General features: G+C 39.3%; 1 long non-coding RNA gene across 3 annotated transcripts in view; it reads left to right on the forward strand.

Annotated features, from left to right (window-relative positions):
- The window catches only part of LOC101051057 (uncharacterized), a 33,210-nt gene extending 16,838 nt beyond the window's left edge, over window positions 1-16,372 (forward strand). For all 3 annotated transcript variants that reach the window (XR_012518643.1, XR_168084.4, XR_012518644.1), the window contains exon 3: window positions 15,321-16,372. This is a non-coding gene — a long non-coding RNA (uncharacterized LOC101051057). The remainder of the gene's footprint in view (window positions 1-15,320) is intronic.
- Window positions 16,373-20,603: the final 4,231 nt, after the last annotated feature.

Genomic DNA, 20,603 nt, shown 5'->3' on the forward strand with positions numbered 1-20,603 from the left:
TTATCAAACGCGACAGTGAATCTGATGTAGTGGTTCTCAGTCAGGGGCAGTTTTGTACTCCAGGGGACATTTGGTCAATGTCTGGAGACATTTTTGGTTGTCAGAACTAAGAGGACTGTGCTCTGGGCATTTGGTGGTTAGAAGACAAGAGGGCTGCTGCTAAACATCCTGTAATGCACAGGGTGTCGCTCACAACAAAAGTATCCAACTCTAAATGTCAATAATACTGCAGCTGAAAAGCCCTGGTCGAAGGAGTCATCATCCTGCTGTGTGTGTGTGTGTGTGTGTGTGTGCGCGCGTGTGTGTGTGTGTGTGTTTCCTTAGTAGTTCCCCTACTTACAGGGAAACAATGTGAAGAATTCTCTCAGAATTTTTTTTTTTTTTTTTTTTTTTTTTTTTAGAATTTTTCAAGATATTGCAAGTACCTATTTATTTCACAGTCCTTGAGGACTTACTTTCTAAATACCCATAAACTGGTTGAGGAAAGCCAGTTTCAAAATAAATATGAAATCATATTTGTTTTTCTCTGATTAATCAAGATCGTCAGGTTTTTAGATACCCTGCAAAGAAAACTGGTTAAAATGGAAGACCGGCCCTCACATTAAATCATCCAAACTAGTAACACTCCCCCAAACGGCTTCCCTGTGGGAACATTCTTAACTTTCAGATAACCAGTAGGCAACCGCCTCAGTTGAGGACGGCTCTCTAACTGGCAAACCTATCATTTTTCAGAATTATCTTTTCTTCCTCCTTGCTGGCTTTAGTTTCAGAGAGCTAATTACAAGTCCTTGTTCCTCCATGACCTACACCTGTGACCTAAGGCAAATGACAATACCTTTTTTTATGCCTAATTTTATTTAAAGATTTGAAAACTGTATGGCAATATAACTGACATACAATAAATTGCACAAAGTGTACAATTTAATATGCTTGGATATATGTATACATTTCCAAAATCTTCACCGCAGTGAAGATAACAAACATATCCATTACCTACGATGAAGATAAAAAACATATTCATCACAAGCAAAAGCTTCATTTACCCCTTTGTAATACTTTCCACTTGTCCCCCCACCTCCTCTCCTTGATATCAAGCAACCACTCATTTGCCTTCTGTCACTATAGAAGTTTGCATTTTATTTATTTATTTATTTATTTATTTATTTTTTGAGACGGAGTTCCGCTCTTGTTTCCCAGGCTGGAGTGCAATGGCGCGATCTCGGCTCACGCAACCTCCGCCTCCTGGGTTCAGGCAATTCTCCTGCCTCAGCCTCCTGAGTAGCTGGGATTACAGGCATGCGCCACCATGCCCAGCTAATTTTTTTTGTATTTTTAGTAGAGATGGGGTTTCACCATGTTGACCAGGATGGTCTCGATCTCTTGACCTCGTGATCCACCCGCCTTTTTTGAAGAATTTTATATAACCGGAAGAGTCGCACTAAATGTCTTCTTTTAGGGTTCTTTTTTTCACTCAGTGTAATTATTTTAAGATATATTCCTGTTATTGAGTATATCAATAGTTGAGGTATTTTTAAACTCAGCAGTATACTGTTGTAGGATAAACCCCAATTTATTTATCCATTCACCTAGTGGTGAACGTTAGGATATAACAGTTCTTTCACACAGTTTTCCACTATCTCTTAATGCTTGCTTTGTAAATGACTATTTTTCTGAGTACCCTCAATCATAACCAAGCAAAACTCTTAGAAAACCTCATCTCTGAGTTCGTGTCCTTTGTAGGGACATGGATGAACCTGGAAACCATCATTCTCAGCAAACTGACACAACAGCAGAAAATCAAACACCGCATGTTCTCACTCATAGGCGGGTGTTGAACAATGAGAACACACGGACACAGGGAAGGGAGCATCACACACTGGGGTCTGTTGGGGGGAAATAGGGGAGGGACAGCGGGGGGCGGGGAGTTGGGGAGAGATAGCATGGGGAGAAATGCCAGATACAGGTGATGGGGAGGAAGGCAGCAAACCACACTGCCATGTGTGTACCTATGCAACAATCTTGCATGTTCTTCACATGTACCCCCAAAACCTAAAATACAATTAAAAAAAAGAAAACCTCATCTCTATCCACCAAAAATATTGCTGAAATATAAATAAGTTTTTGTAAAATTTGACATCTCACTTCGGACCTCAAAAAGAAAGATATTGGATAAACATGACTATGACTACTTTTAGTATCACAAAAACAATAAAATAGAAATAATAAATAGAAGAGATAATACACTACTAACTGCCTAAATCACCAGCCATTTTTCGCACATTTTGAAAAGCAATTGGTCTTCTCAGATTCTCAGCTTGAGGGAATGAGATTTCTTCACACTTGGGAAGTGGGAAGCAGTAGGTAAGATAAAAAGCACTCAGGAAATGTGGAGGGGCTTGGCTTGTTAAATTGGGTAAATGTACTGCTGAAAATTAGAATAATAAGCTGCCTTTTTAACCTGGATGAAATATTTTTTATGTTTCATATTTCAGCATTCTAGAACCCTTTGGAAGGCTTCCATCTCTCCAATTAGTTGCTAGTAAAATACAAGAAATCTGCTTCATGCAAGATGTTTGATTTGGAAGATATTGATTAACAATTACTCACCAGGAAACAGGAACACTCTTTTGATCTTACCAGTTCATCCTTCTTAAGCTGATTTACGAGCTCCCCATCATGGTGCCCATGAGTGGAACATCAAAGAATACATGTCAAAATCCTAAAATATTAAGCAATTTCTGGTTAATAAAAAGTTTTTGAACAGAAGGAAATCTGTAACACTGTAAGCTTTTCAGTCTGTGAGTTAGGTAGATACAAGCAGGATGAGGAAAGAATACACAATAAGCAACTTATCTCATTAATATTCTACACATTCCTAGAATGTGTGAGTCTATAACCTGGACTTTTATTGTTGAACTCTCACTTTCACTGTGTCAATTTAAAAATATCGCGAAGAGCACGTTTTAGAGTTTGTTTTTAAAACTAGCCAGTTAAATCTATCAATCGGTACATCTAACTGACTTGATTATGTCTAAGATAGTCTCACAGGAAACTGATTATAATAAGTTAAGTTCTACCATCTGCTTATTTTAACAGCACAAGAAGCATTTTTAAAAGGACCGTTTCTTATCTTTTATTATTCAAAAATGAAAAATATATTTTTCTAGTGTTACTGAGAAACACCAAAGGACCCACCCAACTCCCAGGCTACTCACTCACTGTTCTTTCTCTGAATTGCTTTTGCATCATGTCCAAGTCTGAGCATTGGCACTGAATACATGCTCGATAAACTCTGCTGGCTGAAGATGCTTGTCTGTTTTGCATTCCTCAGCCTGCAAAGAATTTTTTTTCCACTTCACATGCCTAAAGGGGCAAAGGTCAAGTCCCCTCAGCTGCAGATGAGGTCATCTTGCTGATAGTCTGCAGCTGATCACAATAAAAACAGGGTCTCCCATGTGATCAGTCTTCCTATTTAAGAGCAGTGATGTTATCTCTAGTGAGACAGGCTGAGACATGCAACTTGTTTTAACTTGAACTACATACATTTTTCTTCTGACTTCACTGCAAACTTTTATTTACATTTCAGGAAAAGGATTAGTTTGGTCATCGTTTCAAATTAAAAAAAAAAACCCATAAGTGAAATAGAGGGAGCTTATGTTTTATAAGTAGTCATTCATATATATTAAGTTAAGCCATATGAAATGTTTTGGAAGACTTCCATCTCTCCAATTAGTTGCTAGTAAAATACAAAAAAAAAAAAAAAAAAAAAAAAAAAGAACTGTTCTTCTTGCAAGGGGTTTGATTTGGAAGGTATTGATTAACAATTACTCACCAGGAAGCAGGAACACTCTTTTGATCTTACCAGTTCATCCTTCTTAAGCTGATTTACGAGCTCCCCATCATGGTGCCCAGGAGTGCTATATGTAAAACGTAAATTGATTTTTACATTTTCTATGTAGAAATGATTAGATATTGGCAGTCTCATGATTTATCCTAATACTTCCAAAGCACCTTACCTCCTAGAATATTAAACAAGTTCTAGAGTCAAGCAGACCTTAGTTTGAATTCCAACTCTGCCATTTACTAGCTGGGTGACCTTAAAACTTTAGGGTAGGCCAGGCGCGGTGGCTCACACCTGTAATCCCAGCACTTTGGGAGGCCGAGGTGGGTGGATCACAAGGTCAGGAGTTCGAGACCAGCCTGGCCAAAATGTTGAAACCCCGCCTCTACTAAAAATACAAAAATTAGCTGGGCACGATGGCACGTGTCTGTAATCCCAGCTACTCAGGAGGCTGAGGCAGGAGAATCGCTTGAACCTGGGAGGTGGAGGTTGCAGTGAGCTGAGATCGCGCCATTGCACTCCAGCCTGGGTGACAGAGTGAGACTCTGTCTTAAAAAAAACAAAACAAAACAAAAAAACTTTAGGGTAACTTTCAAACCTCATTTTACTAAATTAAAAAAAAAAAGAATAACATAATATGTACCTCACAGGGTTATATCTAACGTGTGTAAAGCCCTTAGGAAATCGTTTGCCTACAGGAGGCACTCAATCCATGGTGCTAGTAGCAATAGAAGTAATAGTGGTGTTGTAGTACCATAGGTCCCTTAGCCAGAGCCCTAGGGTCAGATGTGTTTCAGAGCTCATAACTTTTCTGATTTTAGAAAAGTGCTGCAGCGCTTATCCTCAGACTAGCTACATAATTTGCGGGGCTCTGTGTGGGGAGGGAGGGGAAGCCAGGACTCTTGTTAAAAAATTATTAAGGATGTCATGATGCCACAGCAGAGCTTTTAACCAAATGCAGGGTGTTTGTTAAAGTGTGGTGGGACCCCGTGTTACTGTCTTGCTGTTTCCATACTATCTCGATATAGTGTAGCCCACAATGCTAGAAAATTTTGGAATTTGTGTAGTACGCTCTCCAGTTTTCATCAGGAATCTGGCTCCCTAATCCCCCACAAAAAAAGTGAATAAAAAGACAAGAAAATGAAAACAAATAAATATATATACCCACAGCAAGGACCGAGGACAGTTTTCCAACACATTAATGCTTCTCTAGGGAAACGTTTGAACATTCACACGAAGTGGAATAAAGAAAGGCTATAAATATCTTCCTGTCAGTTCAGGTCAGATTCACCACCAAATGAGTTTACCATACACTCAGGAAAAATTTGCAGTTTTCAGAGCCTTTTGGATTTGTAATTTCAGATCAGAGATTGTAGTGGGGTTTACATTGTGTTTTCCAGGCAAGCCACACATGGGGCATTTATGTAAAATTGTAATATTGAAGCCAAGGGCCATTGGGTTCCAATCCTGCTTTGACCCCTAGTAGTTGTGAGCCTTTAGGCAAGACAGTTTGGAGGCAGGGTTATATATGGTTTTCTAGGAACCTTGGCTGAGGGGATGGGAGGGAAATCCCAGCCTTCATTTATTGGAGGATGGATGGGCAACAAACTTCTAAAGACAGCAATAAACATAACTAAACAATCCCCACCCCCTCAAAAAAGTGAACCCAACAATGTGACTTCCTCTTCTACTTAGAGTTCTGCCTTCACCTGCCTTCTTCTGACACCTTTCATCATGGGGCTAACTGTCATGCTACCGTATTTTCTTTACAAATGCACTCTAAACACAGAATGCGACCAGGGAGGGAAACTGTGTGATATGGTTTGAATCTACGTCCTTGCCCAAATCTCATGTCGAAATGTAATCCCCAATACTGGAGGTGGGGCCTGACGGAACTTGATTGAATCATGGGGCAGACCCTTCGTAAATAGTTTAGCACCATCTCCTTGGTGGTGTTCTTGTGATAGAGTTCTCAGAGATCTGGTTGTTTAAAAGTGTGTTGTTCCTCCCTCCTGACCCCACTACTGCTCCCTCCGTGTTAGATGACTTGCTGCCTCTTTGCCTTCTGCTACGATTGGAAGCTTCCTGAGGCCTCCCCAGAAGCAGAAGCCACCATGCTTCTTGGACTGTCTGCAGACCTTTCTTAATGAATTATCTAGTCTCAGGTATTTCTTTATAGCAATGTGAGAATAAACTAATACACTGTGCCTCCTGTCTGAGCATCCATCCTAGCTCTGTCTTTGGCTAGAATTTGAGTCTGTGGAATAATATTCGGGCCATTTATTGCAACTTACCATTAATGGTGAACGAACAGCAGTTGAATCCACGTATAGTAGAGCTTGAAATCAGGTTACCTATTGGAATCTGTGATGTGTTTATCAGGAGCTGTATATACATGTATTATCCTATAATGACTCAATGGAACGATTGCTGATGCAAGCAGTCTTAAAGAAACCAAGTGGATTTTTCTCACAATGCAGAAAGAAATCAGATTGATTTAACAGGTAAAATATGTATTATGTTATTAATTATGTAATCTTCTTATGATATAAAATAAGTGAACAGAATTTTTAAACGTTTAAGAAGATGGGCTTTTAATGGAAAATTGCAAAACACAAGTGAACAGGAATAGATACACAGACATACACGAGAAAAAAATACTATACCTTAATATCCTTACAGATTAAGAAATAAAATAGTTGATGGAATTGTCCTAGTAGAGCTTGAGACAATGAAATCATTTCAAGCATGATGGAGTGAGAAAATTAAGATCAGAACCTGTATTCCATCCATTTGCATCCTAGAAAATGAGGCTGCCTAAGAAAGAAAGCATGATCAACTCCAATTGTATTTTGTAAGTGGTATGTGCAATTGTGCTATCATTCAATAGAAGTTCAAAGCAGGAAAGTATCTTCTTATGGTTGGGAATACACCAAGAAATTTCCAGTGAAACAACTGGATTGTTAAACTGAATGAAAACACCCAGAAATGAGTGTGTTTACCTTAAATTATGTATATTCTAAATGCAAAACATCTGAACATAAGCTATCCAGAAGTGAGTATAAATAATACAGTCATTGAGACTGAGAAAGGGGTGCGTTGTTTGGTAAGAATTGTAGATGACTAATTTTTCCAGGAAAGGTATGTCCTTCAATAGTCACCTGCTACCGTGTCTACCCTTATCTTCCAGAGGGAATAACAGGCTCTTCATAACTACTAGAGCCTTTTCTTATTTTGTGGGAGGTATGGGATGCCATCACTCCCTTGAAAAATCCGCACCTACCTTTCATGGGAAGAGTCTCATGCCTCACAATGTCTAGAGATGTGGAATTTCTAAATTTTTTTTTCATTGTTTCATGGTCTTTCCAATCTCTTAATATGGTTTTCATTTTACTCTTTAAAATTCCTCTCTCGGTTTTACCTGCAACAAGTTTAATAATAAGAATAGCCATGCTTATATAGCACGGACTCTGTGCTAGGCAGTGCTCTGAATACTTCACATGTATCTAATCGTCTAATCTCACAGTGTCTCTAAGAGTCGCCTTAATAATTACCTTCTTCATCTTAAAAATGAGGAAACTGAGAGAGAGGTTAAGCACCTTGCGTCACTAATCACTGGCAGAGTCCTGATTTCAATCCAAGCAGTCTGGTTCCAAAACCTTGCTTAACCACTCATGCTACTGTTCTCATCTTACCAGACTTTCCCTTAGTAGATTATTTTATTGGTGCCTTTAGTCCCAAATCATTCTATCCCCTCATGTTTAGAAAGTATTCAATTCTTATAACAAATTAGAAGTAAATGCTGAAAGTGTCTTTGAAATCTTTTGAATTTCTCCTAGTTGAGACATTTTCCAGACCTATCACCCTGGACTTAACTTTCCCTGATCCCAGTAGACTTGGATTTTAACAACTTCAGCACAGTGTTGTTATAAGGTTAGATACTGTGAAGGCACGATTGAGCTCACCCACTTAGATTTCTGTGATGAGGTTTACTTCACACTCTAGACTCCAGAATCTTAATTTTAATGGACAGTTATGGTCAATACAGTCGAGGAATTTATTTAACAAATACCTGGAAGGGGTTCTTAATCTTAGGACTTTAGGAATACAAAAAGCTGTTTTTGAGAATCATTGCACTCACATTCTGTATTTAATGACATACAGTTTTATTTTATTTTATTTTATTGTATTGCATTTTAGGTTTTGGGGTACATGTGAAGAACATGCAAGATAGTTGCATAGGTACACACATGGCAGTGTGATTTGCTGCCTTCTTCCCCATCACCTCTATCTGGCATTTCTCCCCATGCTATCCCTCCTCAACTCCCCACCCCCCACTGTGCCTCCCATATTTCCCCCCAACGGACCCCAGTGTGTGATGCTCCCCTCCCTGCGTCCATGTGTTCTCATTGTTCAATACCCGCCTATGCGTGAGAACATGCGGTGTTTGATTTTCTGCTCTTGTGAATGACATACAGTTTGTTCATCTATGACAGTTATCAATCTATTGCCCCTTGGCTCCAAATTTACTCTCTAATACTTGCTTTGTGATAAAGGATGGAATTCTTGTAAGCATCTCCTTTATAGTGAGGATAATGTTCAACACCCTCAGTAGAGGCCACTGGAAGGACATAGCAGGCAAAGGGGGATCTTCTGCTGTTTCCAGTGATTGTAGGGTCAGTCAGTGATGTGATGGTGAAGGTAGGGCTGTGCTGTGTCCCAGCCAAGAGCTCAGAGTACGTGGCCCCTACACAACCTTGCAGCTCCTGCCTGACCTGGTGATCGATTTCCTGCATCCTTTTTGACAGAGACACTAGGAGACGCTGTGCACTCCAGGCCTCCTGTCCTCAGGGTATTTGTTCTTCTCAGTCTCTAACCACTTTCTGAGGCTCACGTATACTCTCACTGTGCCTGGAAGGTTGTCTCTGCCTGCCAGCGTGCTGGCTACTGGCTGGGTCAAGCTTGAGCCCCAGAGGGTTGTTTCCTGCTTGCTCAGTGACTGCAGAAGATCTGGTCCAGGCAAATGAGCAAATGTCTCTGCTGTTCACTGGGCTGCAATCTTAACTTTTTCCAACCCAGACTTGGGGAGAAGTTACACGTTCCAAATTTGGCCTTTCTTTAGTAATTTCCTCAGTCCTAGGGTAGCATGTTTAGTCTTAAAAATATTTTATGGTTACACTTTAACAATCATTTAATAACTTTGTATATTAAACTTCCCCTATTTAAATTGCTATGTGATTTCTGACTCCTTATTGGACCTAAACATCTATATGATACATACATACAATAAAACAGGGAAGATATTTAATAGATCCTGGTGTCAGACCATTTCTTTTTCGCTGGGAGTTTCCAAGCCAATAGCTCTTTCTTGTTATTCTTTATTTGTTTGTTTCATTCATAATAGGCTTAATTGTTTTTTAGTAGTTAGGTTTGCGGAAAAATGAACAGAAAAATGAACAGGAAATACAGATGATTTCAACATGAGCTTTGCCCTCTCCCTTCAGTTTCCTCTGTTATTAACATCTTTCGTTAGTGTGTTGCATCTGTTAGAATTGATAAGCCAATATTAATGCATTACTATTAAATGAACTCCTATAGTTTACACCCAGTTGTACATACTGTGCTTTTTCAAATGTATAATACAATGTATCTGTCATTGATGTATCATACAGAACAGTTTCACTGTCCTAAAAATTTTGTCCCTCCTTCTGACCTCCTGAACCCCTGATAACCACTGATCTTTCCACTATCTTCAGTTTCACCTTTCCCAGAATGTCATATGGTTGTATTGACACAGAATATAGCCTTTTCAGATTGACCTCTTTTACTTGGCAATATATGTTTAAAGTTTTTCCAGGCATTTTCATGTCTTCATGCTTCATGTCTTTTTATCTCTAAATAATTCGTCATTATCTGGATGTACCACAGTTTCTTTGTTTTACTTTCAACTTCAATTTTAGGGTCAGGGGTACATGTGCAGGTTTGTTACATAGGTAAATTCCATGTCGTGGGGGTTTGGTGTACAGATTATTTCATCAGCCATGTAATGAACACAGTCCCTGAGTAGTTTTTTGATCCCTTCTCTTCTCTTACCCTCCATCCTCAAGTAGACCCCAGTATCGATTTTTTCCTTCTTTGTGTCCACCTGTACTTAATGTGTAGCTCCCACTTCGGAGACAGAATGTGTGGTATTTGGTTTTCTGTCCCTGCATTAAATTGTTCGGGATAATGGCTTCCACCTCCATCTATGCTCCCACAAAGGACATGATTTCATTCTTTTTTATGGCTGCATAGTATTCCATGTGTACCATGGTTTCTTTATCAATTCACCTATCGAAGAATATCTTGGTCGTTTCCAAGTTGGGGAAAGTATGAATAAAACTGCCATAAATATTTATGTGCAGTTTTTGGTATAGACAAACGTTTTAAATTTATTTGGATAAATGCCAAGGAGCACAGGTACTGGATCTTGTGGTAAGAGTATGTTTAGGTTATAAAGAAATTGCCAGTGTCTTATGCAGTGACCTGCGCCATTTTGCCAGCCTGCCTGCCTTCCTTGCCCCCATTTTCCTTCTTTCCTTTCTGAAGACAGCTGTATGATGTAGCCTTGAACCACCTCTCTCTAACCCAAGGTAAGAGATGCTGCCCTCGTGTTCTACTGAAGATCGTCTACCTTCTTGTCTTGCATTTAGTGACCTCTGCTTGCTGTGACTCCAGGAGGGGCTTTGACGTAGCCTCCCTTCATGAAATCAGCTTCTTAATCTTTGGCAGTATTGGGAACCCTGGAAAATAAAGCTGTGAGGTTATGGTGCTATTAAGTGGAAAACAGTTAGACATTTAGGAATCTGTAGCTTCTGAAGGACACATCCTGAATGCCTACAAATTTCCTGTGGGTTGAGGATGGCTAATAGTCTCGCACTGAAAGGAGCCAGTGAGGACTCACAGACATTCCAGAAGAAGCTTTGGATTTGGAGGTTCGAGGGAGGAGTGAGTTATGAATGTGTAAGGAAAGCTCTTATTTCCTTTGCACGTGGAACTATTTTATAATTCGGCCTCCTGCGTCTCCTAAATCCTGACAGCTCTCAGTGGACTCTTCTCTGATCTCACAGCTTCCTGCATCCTCCTCCGTCCTTCCTCAAAACAATTACGCTCTAGGCATCAGATTCTCTGCTGTTGAATAAGCCACGAATGAGAAGAACGAGGAAGAAACATTCATTTCTTACTTATATCACAGAAGAATTAAGATGGAAAGAATGGGCATGAGAGTCCACGTTTTTTCTTAGGACAGTATTTCCCTCTGCTGGCGAAAGCCTGTAACTTTCTCCTCCTCAGTTAATGTAGCTTTCAAAGAAGTCATCAGCCAGGATTGTCATTTGAAAACCTCTGCGGACATAGTGCGTTACTTCCTCTTGTTTTTTCACATATTCAGTTCTAATGTGTCCTTTCCCAGACGATGCTCCGGTGTCTGGGAGAGACTGCATCGATCTCACCAAAGGAGCATCTCTCAGCTTGTGGTTTACTGTCCCCAGAGACCGATTAATGATCATTTAGAACAGAACGTCTTTTGATGCTGATCCCTGAAAACGCTCCTCTTCGTCTCTCCAGAGAATTAATGGTGTAATTGTATTCCACAAGAGCTTGGAAATGATAGATGTCTAGCCTCAAATTCCGTTGACATAATAAGATTCTTGCGATTTTTGTGACTTGAAGCTATTCCACAAATTTCTGTCTTCTGAGGAAGGTTGACTCAGACAGTCCTGGAGGGATTGGGTTGTTACAGTGCCTTACCTGGAAGCAGCCCAGAGGACATTTCTTAATAGACTCAAAGAGGATAACTGAGCCCTATAGCACGTACACATTTTAACACTAGTGTGATTTTTGCGTGGATATTTAGCAAACAGAGAGAAGAAAACAAACGCAAATACAGGGAGACAAAGGAAATTGGCTTTGAGATTAGACTCATCTCTACATTTCAATGAAGGCAATGGGGTAAATAATTAAAATAACATATAATCCCAGCCCTTTGGGAGGCCGAGGCGGGTGGATCACGAGGTCAAGAGAGCGAGACCATCCTGGTCAACATGGTGAAACCCCGTGTCTACTAAAAATACAAAAAATTAGCTGGGCATGGTGGTGCGTGCCTGTAATCCCAGCTACTCAGGAGGCTGAGGCAGGAGAATTGCCTGAACCCAGGAGGCGGAGGTTGCGGTGAGCCCAGATCGTGCCATTGCACTCCAGCCTGGGGAACAAGAGCGAAACTCCGTCTCAAAAAAAAAAAATGTATTTACAGATGGCTTTTAGAGTATTACCTGAATGCTGTTGCTATGGCAGTGGGCTTACGTGATGTATTAGGAACATAAATATTTACACATGTCCTTAAAACAGACTAATAATTATTCCAAGCTTAGCTCCCCATTTATTTTGACAGCTTGAATGTCCTTTTTTTGATTCTATGTTCATTTGTGCATGTGTGTTTTTTGAATTGAATATTTACCTTCTCCTAAAATGAATACTACTTTGGGGAGTCTTAAAAACTAATTTTTAAAAAAGGGGAAACTCATAACTCTCATAGAAACAAAAATGAACAGATAATAAATATTTTATTCTACTCATTTACCAGTGACAACCAGGGAAATGTTATAGCTGGCTCAGAAGAGAATCTGATCAGACGCAATTTTAAATCAGGAATATTTGTGCAAATGGAGGCAAAATTGGTTTTTCCACAAGAGGGGAAGGGAAATCAGTTGGACCTTCATTGGACAGGATAGAATTTGCCTGTCAATAGGCAAGAATTATTTTGCGTCGTTATCACTTATCTTCAATTTACAGAGTTGCAAACTGGTTTAAAGACAATAAGACATTTAAAAAAAATTTTTTTTTAATTGCACTTTAGGTTTTGGGGTACATGTGAAGAACATGCAAGATAGTTGCATAGGTACACACGTGGCAGTGTGGTTTGCTGCCTTCCTCCCCTTCACCTATATCTGGCATTTCTCCCCATGCTCTCTCTTCCCACCTCCCCACCCCCCCGTCCCTCCCCCATTTCCCCCCAACGGACCCCAGTGTGTAGTGCTCCCCTCCCTGTGTCCATGTGTTCTCATTGTTCAACACCCACCTATGCGTGAGAACATGTGGTGTTTGATTTTCTGCTCTTGTGTCAGTTTGCTGAGAATGATGGTTTCCAGGTTCATCCATGTCCCTACAAAGGACACGAACTCATCATTTTTGATGGCTGCGTATTATTCCATGGTGTATATGTACCACATTTTCCCTGTCCAGTCTATCATTGATGGGCATTTGGGTTGGTTCCAGGTCTTTGCTATTGTAAACAGTGCTGCAATGAACATTTGTGTGCACATGTCCTTATGGTAGAATGATTTATAATCCTTTGGATATGTACCCAGTAATGGGATTGCTGGGTCAAATGGGATTTCTATTTTTAGGTCGACAATAAGACGTTTGAATCAGATAATCCTTAAGCTGTCCTCTGAGTATGGATTTTCAGTACAATTTTTTTCTGCTGCAGAAGAAAATAATTTTCTGCTTGACCTCTTTTCCTCAATCAATTTTGTTAGTTTTTTTAGCAACTCCTAAGTTTCTAGATCAGATTCTTCTTGTTATTTCTCTCATATATGATGCAGTGAAGTTAGGTAAGAATTTGGATAGCGTGTATGTGAGATCACCCATAATTAGAAGTCTTCCCCCCAATGAAGTTTTATTTAACTATGTAAAATATCCACTTTTCTTTGTTTCTCGGTTTATATTTATTCTGTTCATTGACGTTTTCTTTCCATTTAGCAAATATTTTTGAATCACTTATCCAGCGTCAGCTTTAAGAAAATAGAAGTAAATAGGACAAAGTCTCTGTCCTCAAGAAACTTGAATGTAACAGATACAAATGTTACTCCGTATACTCAGAGATACAAAACATATCAACATACTCTAGTTTCTCCAAATAAAATATCTGAGACCCAGCCACTTGCTTAGCAGAAAATTTAATCTCATTCATTACTCATCTTCCTTGGAATCATATGTAAGTCCAAAGGGTTTTATTAAAGAGCTGATGGGGTTAAGAAACTACTAACTCAAGACTGAGTAGAGTAAGAATGAATAAGACGGGGCTGAATTAACCGTTGAAAGAAAATTATGGTTTTTCTTTGGAATACTATTGATTCTTTAGTGCTCTATTTTTTGGATATAAGAAACCTCTTTCTTTTTTTTCTCTTAAACTATACATAAATTACAACAATTTAGTATATTATACTTTTATAAACAGAGATGAAACATTTATCTTTTTCCCCTTCCTGATCCCTGTAGAACTTCAAAGCTCTTATTGAATATTCTTATCAGGTCAATATAATTATTTACATCAGTTCGGTAAGAATCTACCTTTTTTTTTTTTCTAACGGGACAGAATTGGAAACATTGGTTATATTAACTGAGGCTTCAACAAGAATGTCATATTTAAGAATAATAGGCATAGAATGAGATATGACCAGACAATTTTAAGGAGTTAAGGTTGAATTTATGGAACCAATGTTCAAAAAACCCTTCTAGAAAAGAATGGCCGAGAACTAACGTAGTGTTTGTAGCATTACATGTGAGAAATGCAGTTTTTATTCAGGCAGGCCTAGGAAACTTAGAGCATTTTGGAGACTTCACGGAGAGAGGAATTCACCCAAACTGATAGATATTGAAGGTAAAATCTGGTGGCAAGGTCTTGGCTTGGGTTCCTAGTCTTGAGAGGATTTCAGAAATCTAATCTGGGATTCCTTATGAAAAGATTCAGCAAAGCAAACTTAAAAAGGTCTTTGTGGTCAATTTCTATTCTTGCTACACCTATGTAAATAATCATGCCAGATCGAATGAGACCAGACTTATTCTGAAAACAAGAATAACCTTATTTTAGTTATCTTTAATGAACAAGAGGGTGATTGTAGCGATAAATTTTGTATTTTTCATGGAAAGCTATAGACTACATTTGTGACTGTTCATTCTCTTAGAGCTATTTTTCACTTCCTGGTAACTGCATTTTACTTTCTACTTTGTTATCTCTCTGTAAACTAGACTGGATCCTGTTCAACTTTTCTAGTTTTCCCTGAAACCTGGGCACCTGTCTTCAAACTAACATTTCTAATTTTCCTCTCACACTCCTGACTTTGCATTACTGAGAACTAAGTCCTGATTGCCCACGTTCTTCTTGAAACTATCTAAAGAAACCCCGTGGGTTGAAGCTAAATGTTTCCATGCTCTTTTCTGAGAAATAACCAAAACTGCAGCACTGATGTATATATCATCACCAAAGACATTCACACTGCAAACCAGGAAATCTGTCAGCTTTCCACTGCTATCCTCACTCTACCATCCAATAATGGTTTGAGCCCAGCATAAACTCTTCTCAGCTGGCTATATTCTGGACTTAGAAACGGAGTCTTTAGTCTGCTCCAACCAGAATTTTTGTCTTGTTTTGTTTTCCTAGAAATTCTCCTCCTTCAGTACCCGACAACTCGAACCCTCCTGCAGATATCCTTTGTGTCAAGTCTCAACAGATGGTTCAGCTGGACTTTAATGAACAAAAGGCAACCTAATGTGTAATGGACTTTTATTGCTCAAGAAGAATGTTTTTTTCCTTCCTTAAACAAGAGGAGAAACTGAAAAAACTGTCTCCTTGACCAAACCCTAGTCAGTTGCCTATACGCCCTGTAGGCTGTGACCTTAGCGTTTACTCTTTTCAGACTTGCAGTACACAGCCATAGCAAGAATCTTGCTAAGTTGGTTTGACCAGAACCCCCGCACTTGATATCTGATTTAATTTCTCATTCTCCTGAGTCCCCCAGGTGATATCCATTCATTCTGGCCAGTTTTCAACATGAATCCTATTAAGTCTGTTTTCCTAGAAATCCCCCCTTCTGCTTGATGTTTCCTCTTAGTAATTTTGCATCCACCAACCCTCATCTTGCTCCTTGCCTATAAATCCACACCTTGTCCATGTTTTATATAGAACTGATTACAATTCTACATTGAAGTCTCTTTTCCTATGTTGCAATGCTTCCTGATTAAAATATGCCTTCCCCTTTGATATGGTTTGACTGTGTCCCAACCCAAATCTCATCTTGAATTGTAGCTCCCATAATTCCCATAACTGAATCATGGCAGCCGTTTACCCCATACTGTTCTTGTGGTAGTAAGTCTCATGAGATCTGATGGTTTTATAAGGGGCTTTTCCTTTTGCTTGATTCTGATTCTCTCTTGTCTACTGCCATGCAAGATGTACCTTTCACCTTCTGCCATAATTGTGACGCCTCCCCAGCCACTTGGAGCTGTGAATCCATTAAATCTCTTTTCCTTTATAAATTACCCAGTCTCAGGTATGTCTTTATCAGCAGCGTGAAAATGGACTAATACACCTCTTTAACTATATAACTCTGTTGTTCCTTGATGAGAAAGAAGCTGTAAATCTCTGAAAGTCAAATCTTCATTTGAACTGATGCCCTCAGTTATTGAATTAAATAAAATTCTTGACATGTTAAATTTATATTTGCGGCTTTGATTCTATCGTCTTCTAAAATGTATCCTGTTACAGTCCTACTGATACCTCACATGTCACTGGAAGTCACTTTCCTGCCTCAGCAGAGATGAGAATTTTTGCCAGGGATCTGTAGTTTTTGGGCTGTTGCTCGACTGTGGAAGTTTTGCAGTACCCAGCTCTAGATGGTGCCATTCACATAGCGCACAGGTAAAACTTTGTAGATAGTGAATATGCCACAGCTTGTCAAACTCCACTACCTTAGCTCGAAAGCAGTCATATATAATATCTTAAAGAATAGAATTGGCCCTGTTCCAAAAATATATATTTTTAAATTTTTTATTTGGTTTGGGTTTATAATTCAAAAAGTAACTTCAAGTTTTATTTTAGATGCAGAAGGTACATGTACAGGTTTGTTCCATGGCTATATTGCATGATGCTTAGGTTTAGGGTATGATTGATTCTGTCACCCAGGCAGTGAACATGGTATCAAATGGTGACTTTTTCAAATCTTGCCTCCTTCCTCCTGTCTCTGTTTGTCCCCAGTGATTATTGTTGCCATCTTTGTGTCCATAAGTACCCATTGTTTACCGCCCACTTGTAAGTGAGGACATGTAGTATTTGGTTTTCTGTTTCTGCATTAATTTGCTTCTGATAATGGCCTTCAGCTGCATCAATGTTGCTGCAAATAACACGTTTTCATTCCTTTATATGGCTGAGTGGTATTCCATGTTGAGTCTTTATCTTTACTATTGTGAGTAGGGCTGTAATAAACATACGAATACATGTGTCTTTTTGGTAGAACGACTTATTTTTCTTTTGGATATATACTCAGCAGTGAGATTGCTGGGCCAAATGGTACTTTTGTCTTACGTTCTTTGAGAAATCTCTAAAGTACTCTCACAGTGGCTGAACTAATTTGCATTTCAACCAACAATATATAAGTGTTTTCTATTCTCTACAACTTTGCCAGCACCTGTTGTTTTTTGACCTTTTAATAATAACCATTCTGACCAGTGTGAGATGCTGTCTCATTGTGGTTTTGATTTGCATGGCTGATGTTTATCTACGTTGAGCACTTTTTCATATGTTTGTTGGCTGTTGCTATATCTTCCTTTGAGAAATGTCTGTCCATGTATTTTACACACTTTTTAACATGGCTATTTGCTTTTTTCTTGTTGAATTGCTTAAGTTCCATATAGATTCTGGATATTAGACCTTTGTTAGACACAGAGCTTGAAAATATCTTCTCCCATTCTGTGCACAGTTTGTTTACCCCACTGATTGTTTCTTTTGCTGTGCAGAAGCTCTTTAGTTTAATTAGGTCCCATTTGTCAGTTTTTATTTCTGTTGTGATTGCTTTTGAGAACTTAGCCATACTTTTTTTTTCAAGGCTGATGTCCAGAACAGTGTTTCAGAATGCTCTTTTTCATTTTCCATTTGCATGGTACATCTTTTTCCAACCCTTTACTTTGAGCCTTTGGGTATCATGACCTGTGAGATGGGTCTCTTGAAGACAGCACATAGTTGGGTCTTGTTTCTTTAACCAACTTACTTATGCCATTTAAGTAGAGGCATTTAGACACTTGACCTTGAAAGTTAGTATCTATATCTGAGGTTTTGATGCTAGCGTGAAATTGTTAGCTGATTGCATTGTAGTTTCTACTGTGTGGTTGCCTTATAGGATCTGTGGGCTATATATTTCAGTGTGTTTTTGTGGTAGTAGGTATTTTTCTTTTGTTTCCATGTTTAGAACTCCCTTAAGGGTCTCTTGTAAGGCTGGTCTAGTGCTAGCAAATTCCCTTAACTTGCCTGTCTGAAAAATATTTTATTGCTTCTTCATGTATGAAGCTTGGTTTACTGGGATATAAAAATCTTGATGGGAATTTCTTTTCTTTAGTAATGCTGAAAACAAGTCCTCAATCTCTCTTGGCTAGTAAGGTTTCTGCTGAGAAGCCTATGTTAGCCTGATGAGTTTCCCTTTGTAGATTATCTGATCTTTCTGTCTAGCTGACTTGAATATTTTTATGTGTAGCATTGACCTTGGACAGTCTGGTGACCATATGCCTTGGTGATATTTGTATTATATAGTATCTTCTACATGTTCTCTGCATTTCTTGTATCTTTGTCTATCTCTCTAGCAAGATTAGGAAAATTTATTTGAATTACTCCCTTAAATATGTTCTTCAGGTTGTTTACTTCTTATCTTTCCCTCTCAGGAATGCCTATAAATTGTAGGTTTGGTGGCTTTACATAATCCCATACTTCTTGAAGACTTTGTTCATTTTTTAAATTCTTTTTTTTTTTTTTTTTTGGTCTGACTTGGTTAGTGTAAAAGACTAGTCTTCATACCCTGAAATTCTTTCTTCTGCTTAGTCCAGTCTATTGATAAAACTTTTAATCTTATTTTGAAATTGCTCTAGTAAGTTTTTCAATTTTGGAAGCTCTGATTGATTTCTTTTAAAGATGTTTATCTTTTACTTCACTTCTTGGATTACTTTTGAAGTTTCTTTTTTTTTTTTTTATTGCATTTTAGGTTTTGGGGTACATGTGATGAACATGCAAGATTGTTGCATAGGTACACACATGGCAGTGTGCTTTGCTGCCTTCCGTCCCCTCACCTGTATCTGTCATTTCTCCCCATGCTATCTCTTCCCACCTCCCCACCCCCCGCCCCTCCCCCATTTCCCCCCAACAGACCCCAGTGTGTAGTGCTCCCCTCCCTGTGTCCATGTGTTCTCATTGTTCAACACCCGCCTATGAGCGAGAATATACGGTGTTTGATTTTCTGCTCTTGTGTCAGTTTGCTGAGAATGATGGTTTCCAGGTTCATCCATGTCTCTATAAAGGACGTGAACTCATCGTTTTTGATGGCTGCATAATATTCCATGGTGTATATGTACCACATTTTCCCTATCCAGTCTATCATCGTTGGGCATTTGGGTTGGTTCCAGGTCTTTGCTATTGTAAACAGTGCTGCAATGAACATTCGTGTGCACGTGTCCTTGTAGTAGAATGATTTATAATCCTTTGGATATATACCCAGTAATGGGATTGCTGGGTCAAATGGGATTTCTATTTTTAGGTCCTTGAGGAATCGCCACACTGTCTTCCACAAACATATGAAAAAATGCTCATCATCACTGGTCATCAGAGAAATGCAAATCAAAACCACATTGAGATACCATCTCACACCAGTTAGAATGGCGATCATTAAAAAATCGGGAAACAACAGATGCTGGAGAGGATGTGGAGAAATAGGAACACTTTTACACTGTTGGTGGGAATGTAAATTAATTCAACCATTGTGGAAGACAGTGTGAAGTTTCTTTATGTTGATTTCCAACCTTGTCTTGGATCTTGTTAAGCTTCATTGCAATGCATGCTTTGAATTCTTGATAGGTCATTTCCGAATTTCCATTTTGGTTAGGAACCATTGTTGGAGAGCTAGTGTGACCCTTTTGTGGTGTCACTACATTAATATTTTTTATGGTGGCAGAATTTTTATGCTGGTTCCTTATTATTGAAGATGCAGGGATTTCTAATTTCTGTAATTTTTTTTGTGGGGGGGAAATTTTTTCTTTTTCTTTCTTTCCCTAAAATATTATTGCTTTTTTCATTTGCTTTTCCCTTTATCCTCCTCTCTAAGGGGTGTGAGTATAGCGAATATGCATAGAGTCTTTTAGCGTCACTTCTATAGCCCTATGTACTTCTATCAGCGGGTTTTATATTGGGCTGTTCAATTCAACCTGTAAGCTAGTAGATGGCACTGACGGATAAGACCAGTGTGGCTGGGTGCATGCTTGACCCTTGTTTACTAGAAGAAGCTCCCTCTTGCATCAGACAAGGGACTGATCTGTGGAATGCTCGGTGGTCTGTGCTCCCTGTTCAGCTCTAGAGGGAAAGGATGGGGACAATATGGGTTGGCATGCACAAACACCAGTGCTGCGGGAGAATCCCATGGGTGGCCACCAGGTTCCCGGTGTGCCTAGGCAAGGAGCTAGGAAACCTCCCTGGCCCCAAGTTCTCGGCATGGGGATGGGGTCAGCCTAAACTCCTAATACAGGAAAGTGGGGCTCCAAATGCCTGGATATTTGCCTGAGTATGGAGCAAAGAGGACCCCACCTCACCACACTCTGTATAGGAAGGACTGGCTGGCTCAGGCTGCTTATTCACGTGATCAGGTACTCCAGCCGTCTGGCAATCTGCCTGGTGTAGAGAGGCGAGGACCCACCC

Source organism: Saimiri boliviensis, chromosome 8, assembly GCF_048565385.1.
Source record: "Saimiri boliviensis isolate mSaiBol1 chromosome 8, mSaiBol1.pri, whole genome shotgun sequence".
In the NCBI taxonomy this organism is placed as follows: Eukaryota; Metazoa; Chordata; class Mammalia; order Primates; family Cebidae; genus Saimiri; species Saimiri boliviensis.